The sequence below is a fragment of the Panthera onca genome, chromosome C1 (genome assembly GCF_046562875.1).
Source record: "Panthera onca isolate mPanOnc1 chromosome C1, mPanOnc1 haplotype 2, whole genome shotgun sequence".
NCBI classification, from domain to species: Eukaryota; Metazoa; Chordata; class Mammalia; order Carnivora; family Felidae; genus Panthera; species Panthera onca.
In genome coordinates this window covers 54,196,333-54,219,383 of record NC_138346.1, presented here as the reverse complement: position 1 = coordinate 54,219,383, position 23,051 = coordinate 54,196,333, and the positions used below count along the sequence as shown (strand labels likewise).

Genomic DNA, 23,051 nt, shown 5'->3' with positions numbered 1-23,051 from the left:
ATGACTTAATTGACATCATCTGCACTATTAGAAAAACACAATTTAGAGGTTTATAAAATGATGATGTGCTAGGAGTCTCATCCTTGAATGTGGGAAATAGTTGATGTTTCACGGTTGATGGTTGTGTGCACTGGTACAAACTCTATGGAAGGAAGTTTGGCGAGCAGTAGCGACAGTCTGAAATGGGCAATTTCTAAGCCTCTGTACTCAAGTTACAGCAATTACTCAAAGGAAACAACTAATGACACACAAAGACTTGCCTACGAGGTTATTTGATGTAGCATAATTTATATTAGCAAAAAACTTACTGTAGTATAAATGTCAAATAATAAAAAATTATTAAATACCCATGGCATATTCATATTCACTTTGGAGCCATTAAAATAGGACTGTACATGAATTGTTATAAGACAGTATCTGGCCAGACAAAGCAGTAATATTCAAATGCTGTCCTCAACTAGTCACCTTTCACCTGTGATGCTATGAAAGGATATATATGCATGTGACAAAGTCAAACGGAGGAAGACATTATGCCAAGGCTCCTGTGACTTTTAATACTTAAATGACAGCAGAACAGTTCTTTCTGACACATTTTTCCTGCATCAGCAGGACCTGACTCTACTTATTACAGTATCCATTTCCCCACCCTCTTCCCCCTTTTGTGACCCTACTCCCTTTAAGCAAGTTCAGAACACAATTTTTGAATTCCTGCCCATTTTACTTGATGCTACCCCCTGGCTCCCATCTCCATGTGCAGAACTGACATGATTTGCTGGATCTATGTGTCCTTCTCTGGGTTTCTTTCTATTTCCTACTGTTCTTGTTGTAACTACAAAGTAACCCCCTTTTATTTTAAAAAGTGAGCTCTTTGATATCTTACTTCTGATGCCTTATGTTCTGATTCCAAATCTCAGAATAGTTTCCTAAAAGCCTGAAGGCTTTGTGCCTTCTCACTGTGGTTTAACTCTGAAGAGATCTATTCACTAGACTTTAGACTGATATATGGCACAGATATATAACCTTCTTAACCCTCGGGTTTGTGATAATTTCACTGAATTTTTATTCCTCCTCAACGCGAGAAGCAAACACTACCCTTCCCCCTATTTGGTAGAGGTCCCCAATCCTATTACTTATTTTTTTGTATCATTACTGTTATTAACTCCACTGCCCAATGAGGTAGAATCAATATTTTGGATCTTGGAAGTTCATAGCTGAGATCATATTCCTACGCTGTAGGCTAAAACAATTCATATTCTTATACTGTAGGCTAAAAGATCCTAATCAGGAAGGACAGTCATCCCCACTGTAGTGGGGAGCATCTTGTTGGTGGAAAAGCAGGCTATATACAGAATCTCAGCTTCCTTCTCTCTCATTCTTTCTTTTTGAATGTCTTAAAAAAAATTTTTTTTAGCATTAATTTATTTTTGAGAGACAGAAAGAGCGCAGCAGCGGAAGGGCAGAGAGAGAGAGAGAGAGAGAGGGAGACACAGAATCTGAAGCAGGATCCAGGCTCTGAGCTGTCACCACAGAGCCTAACATGGCGTTCAAACCCATGAACTGGGAGATCATGACCTAAGCTGAAGTCGGACGCTCAACCGCTCAACTAACTGAGCCACCCACACCCCTTGAATGTCTTTTAATGACTTACAGTGCAAACAAATAATGACAAATAATTAAGTGGGACAAAAAGTACCTTCCAGATGGTAGGTATAAAAGCATCACATTTTTGCTTTACAAAAATGTCCTCCACAGCCACACACAGAATTAAGATGGGAGGCACCAGTTGGGCTACCTGTGACTGGTAGAGAAGCATGGTGGCAGCAGCTGTTGGGGTTAATTTCTCCTTGTCTTTTCATGTCTTTAATTTTGAAATGGTTTACAAAGAAACCACATTTATTACTTTACCATTAGAGAACATTAATGTTCATCTCTTTTAAAAATGTGGCTACTTTATCTGGAACATCCTGAACAAACCGTGTCAAGGCCTAAGTTTTGTTTGTTTGTTTTTATCTGTTTTCAATCCTCTTGTTTCCCCAACTTCATCATCCTTTAGTGCTATTCTCATACAACACTGTCTTATTTTTAGCTTTAAAATAAGAAATGTTATAGACGGGATCCTGATTTGAAAAAAAATGTACAAGTTTGCTTATGGGAGATTTGAATACTGACTGCATATTGGAACATGTTAAGGGGATTCTTCACTTTTTCAGGCATCATGGTATTGTGTTTATGTATTTTAAAAATCCCTTATCTTTTAGGGATATAAATGAAATGTTTGTGAATAAAAAAAACCTTTAAAATAAAGTAGTATTTCTTTTAAAAAATGTTATAGATATAAGAAAGAAGAACTTTTTCACATTTCTAAAACACAGCCCTTCCAACCTAAAAATAATAATAAGCACATATAATGTGTTTCTCAAGTTCTCGGTTTCTAAAACCTCCCTTCTACATTCACTGCCTGCTAGTAGAAGTCTCCATTAATAAAATAAAATCATGCAAAAGGCCAGTGACTATTTCATTCTAAATATATGTTCTGTATCATCTCTGTGCTCAGATTAGAAGTAATTCCTGGACAGATACATACTCAGAGTTCAGCTTGGTGGTGGACCATGGCTGTAGAGCTGCTTCCATTTACCCTGTTGAGGTAAACAGTTACATCTTCACTCTCTGCTTAGCAGCAAGTAACAAGAAACACTACATTATAAATAAAATGAAAGGGACTGAGGTCACTTCAACTCACCTTCTAAGCTTCCTCCACTTTAAAATGGTAAAATAAAATATTCATGAACTACCATTATGTGGTTGAACAAAGAGGGAGGCATTTCCTCTGACTTATATTAATCCATGATAGCCCATAGCCTCCTATCAAGTCAATCATTTACACCCATTTCTACCTCATATATGAATAAGGAAGGTAGAAAACACAAATGGCCATGCAAATGATGCTTGTCAAGTAACATTAGAATCAACAAGTGAGACAACTAATCAATCTTTCTAACAGCATGACAAATATACTGAATCAACATTTCAAATATTCACTGGCACTTTGAACAAAAAACACTACCTAGTTCATCCACAGAATAACCTATTTCCCCAAGGGATATCCAAGGATGCCCAAGGCAAACCATCCTTTCTGAGAATTTAGGGAACATAGATGAATACTGAACGCAAGTTTATTTTCAGAGTTAAAATTTTACGCACTTTAAGTGAAATAGCAATACCGAAAGTAATTTAACATCTTTTAAGATAATTCAAAGTGCTTAACTCATTTAATATAATTATCTCTTAACATTGTTATATAGTCTCTATTTTCCTAGTGCTCTTTAGAAAGGACAAACTACCCTTCCTTTTACCATAATTTTCCCCTTGTCTATATCTAATTGAAGAGCTTTCTATCAGGAAACTTGAAAAATGGATAATTACTGCTCTGGGGCCTCTCGTCAACTATGAACTTGGGAATTGGAGTTTCTGGCCTTTCTTAATGAAAAGTGTCTGAATTAAATTTCCTTCATCTCACAAGTATCATTTTTTTTTTCTTTTGGTAAAAAGTTTCCCAGAGAATCTCTCTTAATAGCCACTGGCAAAACCCATAATTCTACTACTGAAACAATGAGATCTATTTTCCAGATCATCAATCTTCATTCTCCAGACAGATACAATTGTTTGAAGAGTTGCAATTACATTATCCCTCGGTGCTTCTTCAGCCTCCACATTTGACTGATTCCACAGTTAAACAATTAAAAGGCCAAAGGAATTGAGGATTAATTTTTATCTCTAATAATAAAAAGTTCATTGCATTGAATTCCTTGGTATCAGCATCATCACCCTCCTAATTAAGAGTGCCATAGTTATATAATCTTGCAAAAGGAGAAATGGAAGTCAGTACGCATTCATGGACTATATAATGCGAGCGTAGTAACTGCAATCATCTTGACTGTATGGACAGCACCATTTTATACTACCTACAAATGAGTCAATTTAAAGTGCTAGGCTTAGCCTATATAGAGCTAACACTTAATTTCATCCTCTGATGCTAAACATTACATGTTTTTCAATAGCAAACTATATTTAGCAAGAAATAGGTCTAGTAGATTCCAAACCATGGGATCAAGAGTCAGATGCTCTACCAACTTAGCCAGCCCAGAAGGCGTTAGTAGATTCTAAACCAAAAGTAGATAACTAGGATGAACCACACACAGCATCAGCATGTATAATGTTCTACTTTAGTTGGTATCAAAGGCCAGCAGGAGGCTGTGCCTTGCAGCCTTCTAATAATCAGAAAGGAGTCGAGGCCAGCCCTTCTTCACATTCCCTTCCCTTTCTGCACCACTGCTCCTATCATCTCATCATGTTACCATCAGTTCTGTTCATGTTGGGGTTCCCCTCAATGGCTCTAGGAAGACAGGCCTCCCTGTACCTGCCCAGGTACTGAGGTTTGGTTTCCACAGGCCTCCTCCCGGAGGAGGATCTCCTCCTGGTTTCCACTAGCCTCCTCCAGGAGGAGGATCTGAATTTTTCACCAGCAGCCACAGTATCAGTGAGGTATGGTGTTGGAACCACTTTTAAGTTTTTATTTAAATTCCAGTTGACATACAGTGTAGTATTAGTTTCAGGTATACGACGTAGTGATTCAACACTTCCATACAACACCTGGTGTTCATCACAAGTTCACTCCTCAATTCCCATCATCTATTTCACCCACCCCTCTTCCCACCTCCCTTCCAGCAACCCTCAGTTTGTTCTCTATAGTTAAAAGTCTGTTTTTTGGATTGCTGCTCTCTTTTTTTCCCTTTGCTCATTTGTTTTGTTTCTTAAATTCCACATATGAATGAAATCATATATTTGTCTTTGACTTATTTTGCTTAGCATAATACTCTCTAGCTCCACCAATGTCATCACAAATGGCAATATTTCATTCTTTTTATGGCTGAAAAATATTCCATCATATATCTATATATCTAATCTACATCTATATCTATATCTATATCTATGTCTATGTCTATGTCTATCTCCCATATCTTCTTTATCTGTTCATCAGTTGATGGACACTTTGGCTCTTTTCATAATTTGGCTATTGTAGATAATGCTGCTGTAAACACTCTGGTGCATGTAATCCTTTGAATTAGTGTTTCTGCTTTCTCTGGGTAAATGCCTAGTAGTGCGATTGCTGGATTGTAGGGTAGTTCTGTTTTTAACTTTTTGAGGAACCCCCATACTGTTCACAGCAGCTGCACCAGTTTGCATTGGGAGCCACTTTTCAAGAGAAAATTGCCTGTGAGCTTCTGGAGTACTTCATGGTCTGTATACTCTGAGTGCTTGGCACTATGCCTCAGATGAGATAGAAATTAAAAAAAAAAAAAAAAAAAAGACACCAAAACCTGGAAAAGGAAGGATTTACATTAGAAATTGGCCTGGGGGAAGAAACTGGCCTCAGGATTTGGGTCTTATTAAGTGCTCTTTTATACACTTGTGTCTCTGAGTCTTAACTTCTTCAGGGTAAAATTTGACAGTAGGAGAAACAGAAGGTAAGGAAGGTGAATGATAGGCTGGGAGAGAGGTCAATGTTTTAACTGTATGATTTATGACAACTTTCCTTGATCCCAAAACCACAGACCCCTAAACTTGCCTTCCCCTAAAACACTCCATGAAATCATCGTAGAAATCACCCAACAAATATTATATTTAAACATTAAAAATTATCTTAATCTGCTAAAAGTTGATGGTTTTCATCTAACAGAACTAAAATTTTATTTAAAAATATACACCTTAGAAAATTACCTGAAGTCTATGTAACAGTTCATGAGTGGGCTTCTGACAACTACTTTTTGTTTTTTCTAATTCTCTCATGAGGCAACTGACTAGTTAAGCCAACACTTGTATTGTTTTACCAATACATCTCCATATTTTATTCATTTCAGAATTTATAGACTAATTTCAGTATCAGGACTCGTCTTCCATACAACTATCACAGTCAACTACTGGGTATTTACCCAAATAATATGAAAACACTGATTCAAAAAGGTATTTGCACCGCTGTATTTATTGCAGCATTATTTACAATAGCCAAATTATGGAAGCATCCCAAGTGTCCATGAAGAAATAAATGAATAAAGAAGATGAAGTATGTGTACACACACACACATACACACACATATACACAAATATATGTACACACAAAATAAAGAGTACACTTATCTTGATGAGCACAGAATATATAGAATTGTGGAATCACTATATTGTACACCTGAAACTAATATAAAACTGTATGTTAACTATACGAGACTTTAAAAACATTTAGATGAAAATAAATAAATAATATTAAAAAAAAACTATCACAGTCATACAGCCAGTCATGAAGGAAATGACCTGAACTATAGGGGAGACTCCCCTGAGACATGATGATTATTATTGGATTGCTGTTCAAGAAATGGGCTAACTAGTAAACATCAAGTGGAGGGACCTGTGTATTGTAATCTATTCTTTGGTTTCTGTTTCACAGGGTCAGTTGCTGTTTGTCATTGTCTTGACTCACTCATGAACCCCAAATTTCTCTATTTCAAAATGCTGGCATGGAGTATGTTGCCCCACCCTAGCATTCACCAGCTGACCTGCACCTGCTGCAACCCATATCACAGCAGGTCCTGTCACGTTGGTTCTCAACTCTTAGAAATACCTGCCTCCACCCACACAGAGTTATCCTAGAAATTAATAACTAACAAGCTACTATATTAATAACACCACTCTGTCCCTCGTATATAATATTATAAAGCAGACATCTTTGGAGTACAGGTCAGTCATTAAGAGAACGCATCTGGAGTCCAACAGACCTGGGTTCACGTGTGACTCTCAAGAGTACTAGCTGTGTGGCCAACAGGGTGCCTTCATGTCTCTGACTCTCACCCATAGAGTGGTGCTAACAACCCTACTACCTCACTGGGTTGATGTGAAGATTAAAAACGCTGCATGCATGATAGCACAAGGACTGGTGACAGTATTTGTTCATCTGTTGGGAGCTACTGTACTAGTGCTATTGTTAATGAAAAGGGATGTGCTTTAGAGTCACAATTTGTTCAAATCATGGCTCTGCATTTCAATTTCTTCATTTGCAAAGGGAAGCTGGCACCAATATGTTATAGATTTGGTTCGAACTTTAGAGATAAATATATTAAAATCCTTGGTAAAACGCCTGGCACGGGGCAAGCACTCAATGAATGGCAGCCACTGTAATAATTACAGATGGAAAATGACTTTGGTTATGAGACTGTAATTCATATGCCATAACTATCAAGTTGTTTAAAGTTTAAAAGTCTTTTGATACCTTTCAGTGCTGCTGTTCTCACTCCATCATGATCCTCACACTGGCAAGGATACATTATTCAGGCAGAAATGCACCCAGCCTTTCTCATCTTCTATCTACTGAGAAGGGTCTCACCTCTACCAGCTCAGTTTCTTTCCCTTCTCTACCTCAGAGTCAGGTTCTGTTGCCAGGCAAGTTCTCTGGGACTTCTGTGGTCTAGAAATGAAAGAAATGGGAAAGAGGAGGAAGAAGGGAGACAGGTGGGTTAGAGGTGGGGGAGGTGCCGGGGAGACTCCAGAGAAAAGATGCTGAAGGAACTGAGAGAGGGTGAGAAAACTGATGAAGGGAAGGGAGAGGGAATTTCCTGAATACTGTTTCATGTATCCTTTTCTTAATATTCTAGGAACATAAGTAAAAACAAACAAAAAAGAAGAGGAAGAAGAAAAAAACCCTCTCCTGTTGTTAGACTATGTTATTTCAGTTGCAGTGCTTCCAGGCTGTGCCACATGAGTTGTGGTTTCTACTGGGTAATAAATACTAGGGACTTGGCTGCTCCAGGAGGCAGAAATGCCATAGGAAATCAGCACTGTGTAAAGACGGAGGCTACTTAATTTCCTAGGAAGGTAGCCATTTGAAGGAAATGCCTTTAGAACTCAACGTTCTGGAGTATCTGGAGACAGATTGCCAATGGTGTAACAAGGAAGAGAAGCTTCCCTAGTCAAATCAGAGAACCAAGGAATCAGATGACCAGGGAGATCTGCCCCAGAGTGTGTGTTCCTCAGTGGACCTGGAGATGGAGTTGGGAAGCACTAGGAGCCCCATAAAAATGGGGCCCAACACCAGGGTAACATCACTTAAATTCAAGAGGTAGACCAGCAGCCCTCCATGCAGAGCAAAGAGGAGACATCTGCCAGAGAGAGAACTTGGAAGACAAAAGGAATGTAGAAAAGAAGAGTGCAAGAGAAGGGAAAGTAGGCTTATTAGGCTATGCAACCATGGCAGTAAAGCACTATGCAACGGATATTTTCCATCTGCCCTTCCAGAGCCATATATGTCCCATTCTCCACCCTGCTCTGTGCCCTGGGGAGACTGACCTTTGTGGACTAGATCAGTGGTTCCCTTGTCCTCTGGCTTCCGTTTGAATTCAGTTAGTTCATGTTGGCTACCAGTAAGAGACTAGACTACAAGAAGAGAGGGAAGGCAGGCATTTGTGTATGTCATTTTCACCCTAGACTTTGTTTGGATTTACTTCTTTCTGGTGGCAACAAACTGGCTGCACCTTTCCTAGAAGATAGCAGCTCCTTGCCTGCTGGTTGTCCCTCTGCTGTGCTGCACCTGTCTCTGGCTTCTGGCAACGGCTCTCTTCTCTCATTGTTTCAGGGTCAAGGGACAGTAATTCATTCCAGCTGTTGCTAGTTCCTGGCCCTTCTCTCTCTCCCATTTGTTCTCTTAACCCTGTCCACACTTTTGAAAATATCGCCTTCATTAAGCTCTCCTCAATTACCTGCTTGAATGTACCATCTGCTGCCTGCCCAGACACCAACAGATAGACCCCAGCACAATGATAACTGCACAATGAGAAAATGCAGACGCGGTGCATCGCCCTCCTGATGAAGGCAGAGGGTGAGAGAAAATATGAGACTAGAACTAAATCACTGGACTGATGACTTACTTTGGTTAGAGGATGTTTATTAAGTTCATGCAAAGCCAAAGTTTGATTCATGGTAATATGATCTACTTGTAATTATTTTCCATGATGATTATTTTGGTAAAACAAGGCAATATATTTTGCAGGATTCTGGTATTCTTAGAATAAGCTGATTTGCATTGTTGCCCAATGGAAAGGGTTTTTGGGTTTGTTTTGTTTTGTTTTGTTTTTAACCATTTTTACCACTTATTGTGTTAAGTTACTTCATCTTTGTATGCCTCAATTTTCTCATCTGAAAAATGGGGATCATAATACCTTCCTTGCAAGGTTAAATGGGTTCCTGCTGGATGCATGCTTGCTCACAGTAAATCCTTAACAAGTGACAGTTATTCTTGTGCTTCATCAAATCCTTTTCTACCCCAAGTGTCAGTTAAGAAATCCAACAAGATTGTGGCCATATCAGAGGTGCTTAAATAGGGATGAACCCAATCAGTTCCCTCAGCACTGATTTAGATCTAGATGAAGAGGACTGTAAAACTCCACCTGCACCCACCTTGCTTGCAGGGAAGCTGTGGTCAGGTTCCAGCAATCAGCTCCTCTGTCCTATTTCCCTTTGATGAAAAATGAGCTCTGGAGTGTTTATTTTTTCAGAAATATATTCCAAACCACATCAATTTGTGCTACATGCCATACTTCAATCCTGAATTATTAATCAGTTAAAATCCTCAGAATTACTCTTGAAAATTCAAGTAAACTAGCAATACAGAATTTTCAAGCTCTAATATGACTCAAAAATTCATTTTCAAAGTCTTATCTTTTCTTTGTACTTTATTTTCCATAGCGAACATTCTTGAGAAATTTGCTCAAGAATGTTCTGCTGAAAAAATATCAGACACATAGAATATGTTTATGAACAAATACTAAATCTTAGTTCTGTTCTTTTGTATGTTAGGCATCCTACTTGGCACAATATTTTTAGCATTACCATACCTTCATTCACACGTACAATAAATATTTACTGAGTGCTATTCACAGACCTAGATTCTGGAGAATCTCCAGATAATAAATACATAGAAATGTATGCCCTAATGGATCTTATATTCTAAATACAAGGTCGATGTATCTTCTTCATCTTTCCTATATCTCTATTTACCAAAAAGTACTGGATTGCCAATGAATCTAGTGTTTCCAGAAACAATATAGGATGTCCAGTAGATGTGAATTTCAGATCAACAATAAATAAGTTTTTTAGTATGTCACAAATATTTTGCTTGACTAGAGGTATTCATTGGACATTTTTATACTAAAAATTATTTTTAAACTGAAATTCAAATTTAACTGGGCATCCTGTCTCCTTATAGGCTAAATCTGGCAGTCCTAAAGGAAGACACTACTCTGTACCCTACTTGCTGAGTGACTTTGTGCACATAATTTAGTTTTTCTGGACCTCAGTTTGTTCATCCATAAAATGAAGGATCAGGTCCAAGGGAAATTTAAGGTTCCTTAAACTCCCTGGTTTCAGTTCTTCCCTAAGCAAGAGATCATGTCATCACATTCATCCATTTCCTCTCCTCCATTCATGACCTTAAAGCCAGTGGTCCATTCTCTGGCCCCACTTCTCCAATCTCCTTTCCTCAGTACCCTTGGTGATAACCTTGATCTGACCCCCAGTGCCATGCCTACTGGCTTGACTAAGGCTATTAGTATTAATGCCAGTGTCCTATATTTGAGTAGAGCTTTGTTTCACAAAGTGCTTTTCCATACATGACATTACTGCAATTTGATACATTAAATTCTTTCCTACATGTCATTCAAAAAGTTTTGCTGAACTTGTCTTTCATGCCGCTGCATAAATCATCTTTCTCATCTACCTCTGTGAGCACTGGAAACCTTCTAAGAGATCTTCTCTCAATTAAAACAAGTCTGCTCTCATCTTTGAAGATTTTCCAGGGATTCAGTGTTTATCAGTCTTCCATCTTTAGTGCCTCTCCCTCTGTGCACACTGGAGTTTCCTCCTTGCCCCTTCTGTTCACAGGAGCAAGTACCTGCCTTCACCCGTGTTCTTTCACCTTCTGACTCCTGTACCCTGAGGGGCCCATGGCAAGCCTGAACCACACAGTCCTGGTTACTCAGCGTGGTTCCTGCACCAGAAGCATCCCATTCTCTGTGAGCTTGTCAGAAAACACAGTGTTCTGCAGTACTGGACTCTCCACGAGAGTCCTGAACCAAAACTTGCCTTTTTAAGTTTGAGTAGCATTGACTTGGAACACCTCTAGTCAGGCACAAGTTTTCCATATTTTTCAGGAGATCTGTGCTACTTGGTCTATATTTATTGGACTATCCCAAGAGCAATAGTTTCTAACCTTGTTTCTGCCAAGGAACCCCCACAGGATGACACAAACTGCCATAAGGAAGGGAGGCTCACCTCTGTAGTGACTCTCATCCCACCTACCCTGCATACTCCTTTTACAGGTCACTTATTTGCATTAGCTAGGACACTGAATGACTGCATGAGGAAGAGGAAGAATATCCCCGCCATGTCCTGATATCTGTAACACTGTCCCCTAAGTATATGAGCAATAGGGAAATGTGAACTATGATTTTCCCTCCCTACTGGTTGTCTGATATGACCAAATGAATGGACTCATTTTGAAAATGGATACAATAATACAATAATGAATAACTTCTGATACAGAGATGATTCACGACTAATTTAAAAGCACTTTACAATTTCAAAGTTCTCAGAGCTTATTAACTAACAAAAACAATCCAGAGTTTCACTGGCTAAGTTTTTTCCATTTGTGTTCTGCTCCACAGAGCTGTTTCTGAAATTGATAGGCATGTAACATCATTCAAAATACTTTTTATGAAATAATCACAGGTACAAAAAGATTGACAGAACCAACAAAACAATAACTGCCTGTCTTGGTAAATAGATATTTGGTTGTTACATCTCTTTCAGCCCCAAGGGACAACACCAAACAAATATGAAGAAACCAGTTTTTGTCTGACTGGAATATTAATCTTTGGATAATAAGATGCCAAAAGGCAGGAAAAGAATTCTATATACTGAATCCTCAAATAACCCAAGCTTGTGGAGGCAAAAATAAAAACACATGGTCTTTTTTATTATAAGAGCAAAGTCAAAGCATCCAGTGGTCCAAATATATATGAAGGCTAAAAATATCAACACAATGATTAGTGGACTCATTTACACTCAAATATAGTTTACCTATTTTATTTTATTTATGTTTTAAAATTTTTTTAATGTTTGTTTAATTTTTCAGAGAAAGAGAGCACAGGCTGCGGAGGGAGACAGAGGATGTGGTGACAGCATGAAGCCTGATGGAGGGCTTGAACTCATGAACCATGAGACAATAACCAGAACTGAAGTCAGACACCTAACTGACTGAGTCGCTGATGAGTGATGATTTATTTATTTATGTTATTTATGTTTTTACATGTCTATCTTTTGAGAGAGAGAGAGTGTGTGTGTGCATGAGCAGTGGAGGGGCAGAGAGAGAGAGAGAGAGAGAGAGAGAGAGAGAGAGAGAGAGAGAATCCCAAGCAGGTTCCCTGCTGCCAGCACAGAGCCTGACTTGGGGCTTAATCCCACCAATGACGAGATCAGGACCTGAGCCAAAATCAAGAGCTGGACACTCAACTGACTAAGCCATCCAGGTGTCCCAGAAGTTTATCTATTTTAGTACTATATTCACAGATTAAGAAATATCCAATTGTTGTTAAGAGAGATAAATGAGAAAATATGTCTTGAAGATCCAAATTCATTATTATTATTAAATTCTACATAGTAGTTTACTCTGTGTGTTGTCAACTCATAACATAAGTTGAACTGATAACTGACTCATAGATCTTTTATCAATTCTAACGTTCACTACTGTACTTTACTTAAAAGGATTTAAACAATTAGGATAATTAAATTGGTATCCTTAGGACAGGTAAAGAGATGACAAGTCTGTTGTCAGACTACGGAGAATTTGGAATAGCCCTCAACTTAGCTGCATTACTTTTTATTTTAAACCCTAGATTTACATCACCAAAGTAGCTGTGCAAATATTAGTTACTAATTTCAGCAAGTTTTGAAATTCACTTGTAAAATATGTATTTACATTTTTAAGAGAAAATACAAAATTGCCCATGAGTTGATATTTTAAAGTTAATAGGCACACTACTGACCATGATGGCATAGAGCCACACTGTTTTAAAAAGGAGGAATCGAATAAAATATTCTAGGAATCGAAAAGGAATTGGACTTCAGGGTTTTAAAGACCAGCAGTTGTAGACTTTTGAAAGGAGACATCTGTGAGCTTTGCTCAATCTTCTTAGCCTTTGACTCATTCTATCTTTTTTTTTTTTTTTTTGGAAATTATCTTCTCTATATGCCCTTAGGGCCATATGATTCTTGCTTTTATACGTCGTTAATTATCATAGGTCAGGGAGCTTTAATCTATTCCATTTATTTCATCTCTAACTAGAGTGACCATATCATTTATCATCCAGCATTTTGAGAGTGAAAGGAAGCAAGATTAATAATGCCAGCTTACATCACATGTAAAAATTAACACAAAATGGACCAAAGACCTAAATGTAAGAGTTAACACCAAAAAACTACTAAAAGAAAACATAGGGGTAAATCCTCATGATCTCGGATTTGGTGAAGGATTCTTAGTTATGAGACCAAAAGCATGAACAACAAAAGAAAAAAAATTGATAAACTGGACTTCATCAAAAAAATTTTAGTTGTGCTTCAAAAGATACCATTAACAACGTGAAAGAATAATCCATAGAATGAGAGAAAATATTTACAAATCATGTATCTGGTAAGGAACCTGTATCTAGAACATGTAAAGAACACTTACAACTCAATAATAAAGAAGACAAAAATCTCAATTTAAAAATGGGCAAAAGATGTGAATAGACATTTCTCCAAGGAAAATATACAAATAGTTACCAAGCACATGAAAAAAATGTTGACATCATTACTCATCAGAGAAATGCAAATCCAAACCACCAAGTGATACATCTTCACACCCACTAGTAGGGCCAGAACGAAAAAGCCAAATAACATTAAGTGTTGGCAAGGATATGGAGAACTGGAACACTCACATATTGCTGGTATACTTGTAAAGTGGGGCAGCTACTTTGGACAGGAGTCTGGCAGTTCCCCCAGTGATTAAATATAGAGTTACCATATGGCCCAGCAATTCCACTCTTAGGTATATACCCAAGAGAAGTGAAAACATAGATCTACACAGAAACATGTACATGAATGTTTATAGCAGCATTATTCATAATAACCAATAGAAGGAAGCACTCAAATGTCAATTAATATATGGATGGATAAACAAAAGTGATAGATCTATACAATGGAATAATATTTGGTCATAAAAAGGAATGAAGTGCTCATACAGGGTACAACATGCATGAACCGGGAAAACATGATAAGTGAAAGAAGCCAAACACAAAAGACTACTGTATGATTCCATTTATATTAAAGTTCAGAGTAGGGAAGTATATAGAAGCAGTAAATAGATTAGTGTTTCCCTAAGGCTGGAGGTGGTATGGGGAGGACAGACATATGGGGAACAGAGGTGGTAGCTAAAGGGTATAGGGTGGGGTTTTTTTGAGGTTATAAAAATGTCCTAAGATTGACTGTGATAATGGTTGCATAAACCTGTGAATATACTAAAAACCACGGTATTGAACACTTTACATGGGTGAATTATGATGGTATATAAATTATATCTTACTAAATCTATTAAAAGAGAAAAAAAATATGGTGGGACAATACATACAAACTGGGACTATCCTGAGAAAATTTTGATGCATTGTCACCTCTCATTTCATCTGGGTGTCTGACCAACTCACTTTCCAGAGAAGGACTGTTGAGAAAGTTTGATCAATTCTACACTTATACTGACACTGTTTGAAAACACAAGTCAAAAAATATGTCCTGATGAAGTGGCTAGGAAAGAATTTTCAGGCTGGATGAAAAAAATGCTGACTCATTTAGAAGTATTCTCATACACAGGGGCCTCTAGACTACTTTTCAATAAGCTTGAATCAGCAGCACTGGACCATCTACTAGGTAGATGAAGCATGTGCTTTGGGCACTCACTATATCAGGGCCCTCCTTCCAAATAAGTTTAGCTGTGATGAACTTTTCAAGAAGGCTGCATTTAAAAAACCATAGGAAGAAGTTGTTTTTATCTTAGTATACATCTTGTGCATGTAATACCTGAAATCCAATGGAACTCAATATCATAAATTTCATTTTGAATTGTAATATTCTCAGTGTTGGGACCATCTAGAGGTCCTAATCCTAGCCCTGTGAAGAAGAAAATGTGGACAGAAATATTCAAAGGGCAATGTTGAAGCTTAGCATAGGCACAGACAGGAGGGTCACAGCGAGGACCTGTGAGAACCAGACCAAAGCAGCATTCCCATCCCCTACTGTTCCAGTTGGTGTAAGAATTAAGTACTTTCAAATGGCTCTCAGGGTGGGGGAATTCCCGATTAATTGAGATGAAATGTTCCCCTACCTTGAAGTCAGATTTAATTTTGTTTATGAAAATAAACATATATGCTATTTTATTTTATTTTATTTTATTTATTTCGTTTCATTTTTTTGCACAACTGATTTTCTGGGGGCAAAATTCATACTCACCTCACTACCTGTGTCCATTTAGCCAGGACTGTGAGTGAAGACTTTTGGCTTCTTTACAGTCCAGTTGGAAATTAGAGTGTAAAATCCCTACCAGTGCTATGGTTTTAAGATGATTCTAATCACAAGAACTTATGTGCTCTTTTCCTTTTTCAGCAAATTGAAACAATATTTGTAAATTTTGAATTGTATGGCTGAACTCTGTAAGAAATGAAATCATTCAGATTTCATTAAGAAGAACTTGCTAACTGGATCACCATTTATATACATGAAGAGAGTTTTCGGTTAGTATTTTAAGAAGGAAGCCCAGTTTGCTATTAGGATACACAGCTTTCAATAAATCATGGCTAGGGCAATAGGTATGGAAAATATTAAAGAGTTTATGTCACAAAGGTTTTTAGCTGGGTTCTAAAAATAACCATCATATATACTGAAGATTCTGGAAGGCAATTATTATTTAGCCAACTCTGACATCCCACAAAAGCATTTCAGTATATGAGAGGACAGAATAACTTGGGAGTATCACATAAATTCCAGAATCATTTATTCAAATCAAATATCCATTTTTACATCAAGGGCAACTACTTCTTCATAAAAGAACAGTGTAATATATTACCTAGAAATGAATGTTACATATTTATAACTGTGGCTGGTAAATCCCAGTCATACTATTATTATGCCATTAAGCTGGAAATATATAGAGTTGAAAGAGGAGTGATCATAATAAAAGCACTTTATTCTGCACATAATACCTGAAATTCAATCTAATACAACTTCCAAATACCAGAAGTTTAATGTTTATGGTCTTTATTGAATAATCTTCTCTTTCTTTGACTAAAGTCAATAAAAAGTCATCTCTAAACTTTTCAGCGAAGCTAAAAACCATTATATTAAACTACAAGGTCATCAAGATAGGAATAAAATCAAGAGATCATCCTTCTGATCCCTGCTAGCTGATGCTTTAGTGCTTTTCTTCTAGTTCACTTAAATATTTTAGTGAATTGGAGTTTGACCAACATTTTTTGTTATTGAGCTCCTTACTTACATATTCATATTTGACTTAGAGTTATTTTGGGACACCTGCGTGGCTCAGTCGGTTAAGCGTTCAACTTCGGCTCAGGTCACGATCTCACGGGGATTCTAGCCCCGTGTCGGGCACTGTGCTGACAGCTCAGAGCCTGGAGCCTTCTTCGGATTCTGTGCCTCCCTCTCTGCCTCTCCCCGACTCGTGTTCTGTCTCTCCCTCTCTCTCACAAAAATAAATAAAAACATTAAAAATTTTTTGAAAAATTGAAAAAAATCGAGTTATTTCAAGGAAACTAAAATTACCAAGTAATGCCATAATTATGCTAGAAAGCTCTTTAGGTTTAGAGGAGGCAATTTAAAACAGAATTTTATTGTGATAAGATATACATAAATGTACCATTTTAACTGTTTAAAACCGTACAGTTCAGCAGCATTAAGTACATTCATACTATTGTACAACCATCACTACCATTCATCTCCAGAACTTTTTCATCTTCCCAAACTGAAACTCAGTACTTAAACTCTCTCTTCTGTCTCAATGGAGGACACAGTTTTAAATAATATGCTTTTCAAAAACATACATTTGTAAATTGGAATTATAGTCTTAAGAAGAAACCCTCAGTTAAGGGGCTCCATGTCCTGTTTTGCACTTTAGAAACAATGACTGTGCATTAGTGACACATTCTATTGGAGGCATATTTATCGATATTATAGAATGGTCATATATTTTGGATTTGGGCTATGTAATTACTTTAAGATATCAACAGAATACTGCAAATATTACAGAATAATAAGTTGAAACAGGATTTAATAATTTCTGCTTTTAACAAAAGACTCAGAATACATACAGAGGATATGGATATCAAACAGTATGTTGTTGTGTTTGGATAGTCACATAATGACCCTGATTTACTCAAACAGAAAAGTGTTTTTGTGTAATTTCCCTAAGGATGAGTGTGGATTTATAAGGATTCATCTATGCTTTGATATACCATATCCTTTGTGGGCACAATATGGCACATATTTGTGAGCAGATGAATATATAATATGGCATATAAACAGGAAAAATCTATAATTAGCATTGAAATGAACTTAAAAAATAAATGAGGAGAAAGAATGCCTTTTATATGTCAGTAAGAAAATAAGCCAGATCTTGCAAAAAAGAGTTACCATCATAAGCAAAGAAACTTGCAAAAAGCACCTGATTCAGATGACCTGACCTGGCTGGAAGGAAGCATATGTAAGTCTGTCATAAATGACTCTTCTCTGCATATACTCTTCAAGTTCTGGAGCTCATGACTTTAAAATTAAGCCTTGTGGGATAAACCAATCCTCGCTGACTACATTCTTACAGACCACACTTGTTCCACCCAATCCACATTCTGTTGGTGGCAGGCTAGGGAACACTTCCCACCCAAACTTTCCAATGCCTGAGTGTACCGTATTCACTCACCCTAGCCTTTTCATCCTCACTCTCAAATTCAAACCACCACATCAATATGCCATGCGCCTTGGACTCCCTGCCCTGTGCAAATTTTGCTCTTTTCCAATGTGAGCTCCAGATGACGTATCTGTGCTCTCAAAACCTAGAAACCCTCAGTGATGATGTTAGATAGTAGAGTACGATAGCAAAGGAAGACCATCAGTTTTCATGTTTTTGTGGGATGTTGAATGGATTCTATTTGAAGAATGTGGGACTGGGCAAGCAGAAACCACAACTAAAAATGCTGGTAATTCTGGGCACCTCCTTAACTTTCAAATATAGTTATTAATATTGACCGATCTTATGGTTCATACACTCTGAAAATCTTACATGCAGTTCAGAAATCCTCCCCACCTGGCTTCTGGCAGGAATATTACCCATTGATGAAAATAGAACAGTACACCAAGAATAGCCAGAGTAAGGATTCCCCTAGAAGTATTTTCTTTATTCACCTTAACGCAGTCTCATTCTCTCTCTTTCTCTCTTTTTAAAGATTTTAATGTTCATTTATTTTTGAAAGAGAGACTGAGTGTGAGCAGGGGAGGGGCAGAGAGAGACGGAGACACGGAATCTGAAGCAGGCTCCAGGCTCTGAGCTGTCAGCACAGAGCTTGAGGCAGGGCTCAAACTCAAACCAGGAGATCATTAACTGAGCTGAAGTCAGATGCTCAATCAACTGAGCCACTCAGGCACATCTTTTTAAAATGGAATTTATATGTGAACTCAAGAGTTCTATTATATACGGAGACAATAAGAACAGCTAACAATTATTGAGAGTGTACACAATGCTAGGAACTGTCCTAAGAGTTTTAGACTAAATTGTTCATTTAAATCTCACAGCAATCCTATCAGGTAGCAACAATCATTATCCCTATTTAATACACTGTGCAGAGAAAGTGAAAGAGAGATTAAGAAACTTAGTCAAGGTCACCTAGCCTTTACCCAGGTTCACTACAAACAGCCAGATTGCACTCTTAATCACTAGTTTTAAATGTCAATATTGTATGTCCACATGTAACTCCTTTTCATTTTCCAGTTTTACCTGTTTATAAACAGACTTTAAGAAGCTAAATAGCAGTACAGATTGGCCAAAAGCCCTGGCATTTGCTAGTCATGCCTGAGATTGCTGCCATGTCAGGATGGCCTTTGCTGGGCACCTTGGAATTTCAATTCAGTAACTGGTATCTCCACAATTTTTTATTTTGCATACATTTTTATAAGCAATTCACTGCTGAACTTCAAAAAGTCACTTAATTTACACAGTTGGGAGTCCAAGTCCTGTCTGAATGACTTGTTAACGTTAAAGCCAAAATTGGAGAATCCCCTGGAAAAAACGAGGTAAGCATTTCATCACACCTAGAAAATGGTTGTCTTTTGCTCTTCCATGTATTATTATTACAGTATCCCATGGAAATAAAAACTGACTTTCAGTGTCAGCCTTCCAGAGATGAATTTTTGATTCATAAATGTAAGCAAAAGGGAGCAAATTCCACTTACCTAACAATGCTCAAAGAGGCCAATCTGTGGCTTCAAGAGAGTTTTTACATTTTCATTAAAAAAGAGTGACATTTCCCATATAAAAATCATTCTTATTAATTTTAAAATATATCATACTCAAATTATTTTAAAATTCATGCTAGTGTAACTCTATTAATATTGTTCTATATTTTGAGATTTGTAACTCTACATGACTGTTTTGAATAATTTAATCAAAATAGAAAACAATTAGATTATCCTAAGTACTTTATTATTCATTTATAGCAATTAATGTATTCGCTAGAAAACTTGTGAGTAAAAGGCAGACTTGCTTTATTTATTAATCCATTTAGAGTCATCTGGACTTATTTACTGAAGAGTGATCCAGGTGTTAAACAAATGCACTTGCAAAACACAGGGAAATTTTATTACTAGAGCATTATGGTCCAAGAAATTTTATGACAGATATTAAAACTGAGTTTGGGTATTGTACATGATGTGCATATTAAAAGAGATGGATTCCTGTCTCCTTTACACACACACATACACATACACAAATGAATCTTCATAATTTATAGTAACACTGTGTAAACAAACACAAAAATGTTCAAATATAGAGAATTCTCTCTGGGATGATTCTAATTAAATGTAGCTAGGATGGGTTAAGTGTGAGCCTGAAATAAGGCCAATAGGGCAAAACTAAGCAACTGTTAGGTAAACAGAATAGAATTTTTATTTTTTCTATGTTTTGAGAGATTTAGTATGTTGGTGTTATCTGTGATTCTGCTCTTTCTCTCATGTCCCATATCTAGTCCATGAGCAAAGCACCTTCAGAAGAAATCCACAATTCAGTCTTGTACTACTTCTCCCACTGCCACCATCTCAGCCCAGATCATAATTTCTGTCTGAATTATTACAGTAGCCACCTACCGGTTCACCTCGAGCTTCTTTTCAACAGAGTAGCCAGGAAGATCCTGTTAAAACAAGTCATAGTATACCATCATTTCCTCCAGTAGCTTCCCTTTTCAGTCAGGGCAAGTACCAAAATTCTGACCATGCCACAGCCACCTGGTTTGCTATCCCCACTCTCACCTCACCTAGTCTCCCTCTAGTGCTTCCTGAAACTGGAACACTGGCCTCCCTGCTCTTCCTCAAACATGTTCAGCACGTTCCAGCCTGGGAGCCTTTGCAAAGGCTCCTTCCTCAGCCTAGAATGCTCTTCCCCAGATGCTGTGTGACTAGCTCCCTCCTTTCTTAAAGAGACAGGCTCTCCCTCCCATACTGATTAAAATATCAACACACCCAGCCCTGACAACACACAGGCTCTTCAAAACCCCCTTCCCCACTTCATATTTTGTCTTCTTAGCACTTATCACTCTCTAATAGAGGATACATGTTACTTCTTTACCTTATTTATCATCTGTGTCCTCACTAGAATATAAGGTCTAGGAGGTCTCATTCACAATAAGTGAATAGGTACTTCTCAGCACCTATAACAGTAACTGGCACATAGTAGTATTCACTTAGCTTTTGTGAACTGAAATGAATAGATGAATGAATGAATTCGAGGTCAACAGAAAACATAAGCCGTGACAAAGAAAAGAGAATAACCATTAAAACATCTATAGTGAAGGGGAACGAGAACTAAGGGAGCAAATACACAAGAATGTGTGCAATCATTCAGTCTTCCATGCAAACAAGTGCTAAGTACCTACATGTAACTCTTCCCAGAAGATCAAGTACCGCCCTTCAAGGAGTGTACAGTACAGCTGGGAAGATCAACAGGTCAACACACATTGCTAACACACTGTGATGGAGGCATTTGGAGGGTTTCCAGGTAGGGCCCCTGACCAGAGTGACAAGGGCACGGCTGACTGTGAAATCAGGATGGAGAGGAAACAGGCCTAAACCAGATTGCAAATGACCTCTTTTGTCAAGCTAAGCAAATAGATTTACTCCTGAAGGTCATCAACTAGAGAGCCACTGAAGAATTTCAAGTGTGAAATTAGGAAATGATCAGATTTTTGTTTTATGAGTGTCATTCAACAAGCATGTTCATTACACTGTTGTATGTAGTAACAAATAAATATAAACCCTATCCAACAATATGGGAATTGGATAACAAATCACAGTAAATATATATAAAAGAATGCTAAGGATTAAAAAATGATTTAGATAAGAATTTATTGATAGAAAAATTTCCACATGGGGTGCCCGGATGGCTCAGTCAGTCAAGCTTCTGACTCTTGATTCCGGCTCAGGTTGTGATCTCAAGGTTGGTGAGATTGAGCCCCGAGTCAGGCTTCATACTGTCAGTGAATCTTGGGATTCTCTTTCTCTTTCCCTCTCTCTCTAGCTCTCCCTCAGTTATGCTCTTTCTCTCTCAAAATAAACTTAAAAAAATTTCCATGATACTTTATTAGAAAATAATATTTTTTAAGAGAGCACATGAAATATGGTCCCACTAAATTTTAAGAAAATGTATCTCTGTGAATGGATAAAGATGTGGTATATATATACAATAGAATATCACTCAGCCATCAAAAGGAATGAAATCTTGCTATTGACAACATGAATGGAACTAGAGTGTATTATGCTGAGTTAAATGAGTCAGTCAGAAAAAGACAAATACCATATGACTTCACCCATATGTGGACCTCAAGAAACAAAACAGATGAACATATGGGAAGGGGGGAGAAATAAAGAGAGGGAAACAGACACTTTTTATGATAGTGAGCAAATTGAGGGCTGGTGGAGGGAGGTGGGTGGGGAATAGGCTAAGTGGGTGATGGGCATTATGGAGGGCACTTGGGATGAGCACTGGGTGTTATATGAAAGTGATGGATCACTAAATTCTACTCCTGAAAACAATACTGCACTAAATGTTAACTAGAATTTAAATAAAAATATGAAGAAAAAAAATGCATCTCTGTGAAAAGGAAGTCTATGAAGACATATAGCAAAATGTTAACAGAAGAAATGCCTAGGCTGTTGGATTTGAGATAACTTTACATTCTTTATTATGCCTTTTGTATCATCTGAATTAACATTACAGCTAGCATATATGGCTTGTATAATAAGAAAAAACTAGGTTTTTTTTGCCCATTTTGGAGGGGGAAACAAGTCTGTAGGACTAGACTGGAGGAGAGAACCTTTGCTCCTGGACAGCAGCAAATCCAGGAGGAATATGAAGGAGGAATGGAGAGAAATGCAGAAGGTAAAAATGGAAATGACTGAGGTTTCTGACTTAAACAGCCATGTGGTAGAGTCAATGACTAGAGAGTGAGTAGATGCCAAGGCCCAAAGGCACTCTGAGGAAGCCGGAAATTTCGTATCCACTAAGGCCTTGCCCATCTTCCAAAGGTGAGAGCCTCCTGTCAGTTATTCCTCCCTTTACTCCCATGCCTGTACTACTCTGTTCCCTTTCTCTGACCTAA

At 37.6% G+C, this 23,051-nt stretch overlaps 1 protein-coding gene across 6 annotated transcripts in view; it reads right to left on the bottom strand.

The window, feature by feature from the left end:
* The window catches only part of ZNF385B (zinc finger protein 385B), a 401,094-nt gene that overhangs the window by 228,775 nt on the left and 149,268 nt on the right, over window positions 1–23,051 (bottom strand). The window contains exon 1 of one of the 6 annotated variants that reach the window (XM_060622002.3): window positions 2,585–2,639. The exons of the other annotated variants lie outside the window; for them this stretch is intronic. The gene's annotated coding sequence lies outside the window, so the exon portion shown is untranslated. Of the gene's footprint in view, window positions 1–2,584; window positions 2,640–23,051 lie in introns of those variants that run through there. 6 annotated transcript variants of the gene reach the window in all.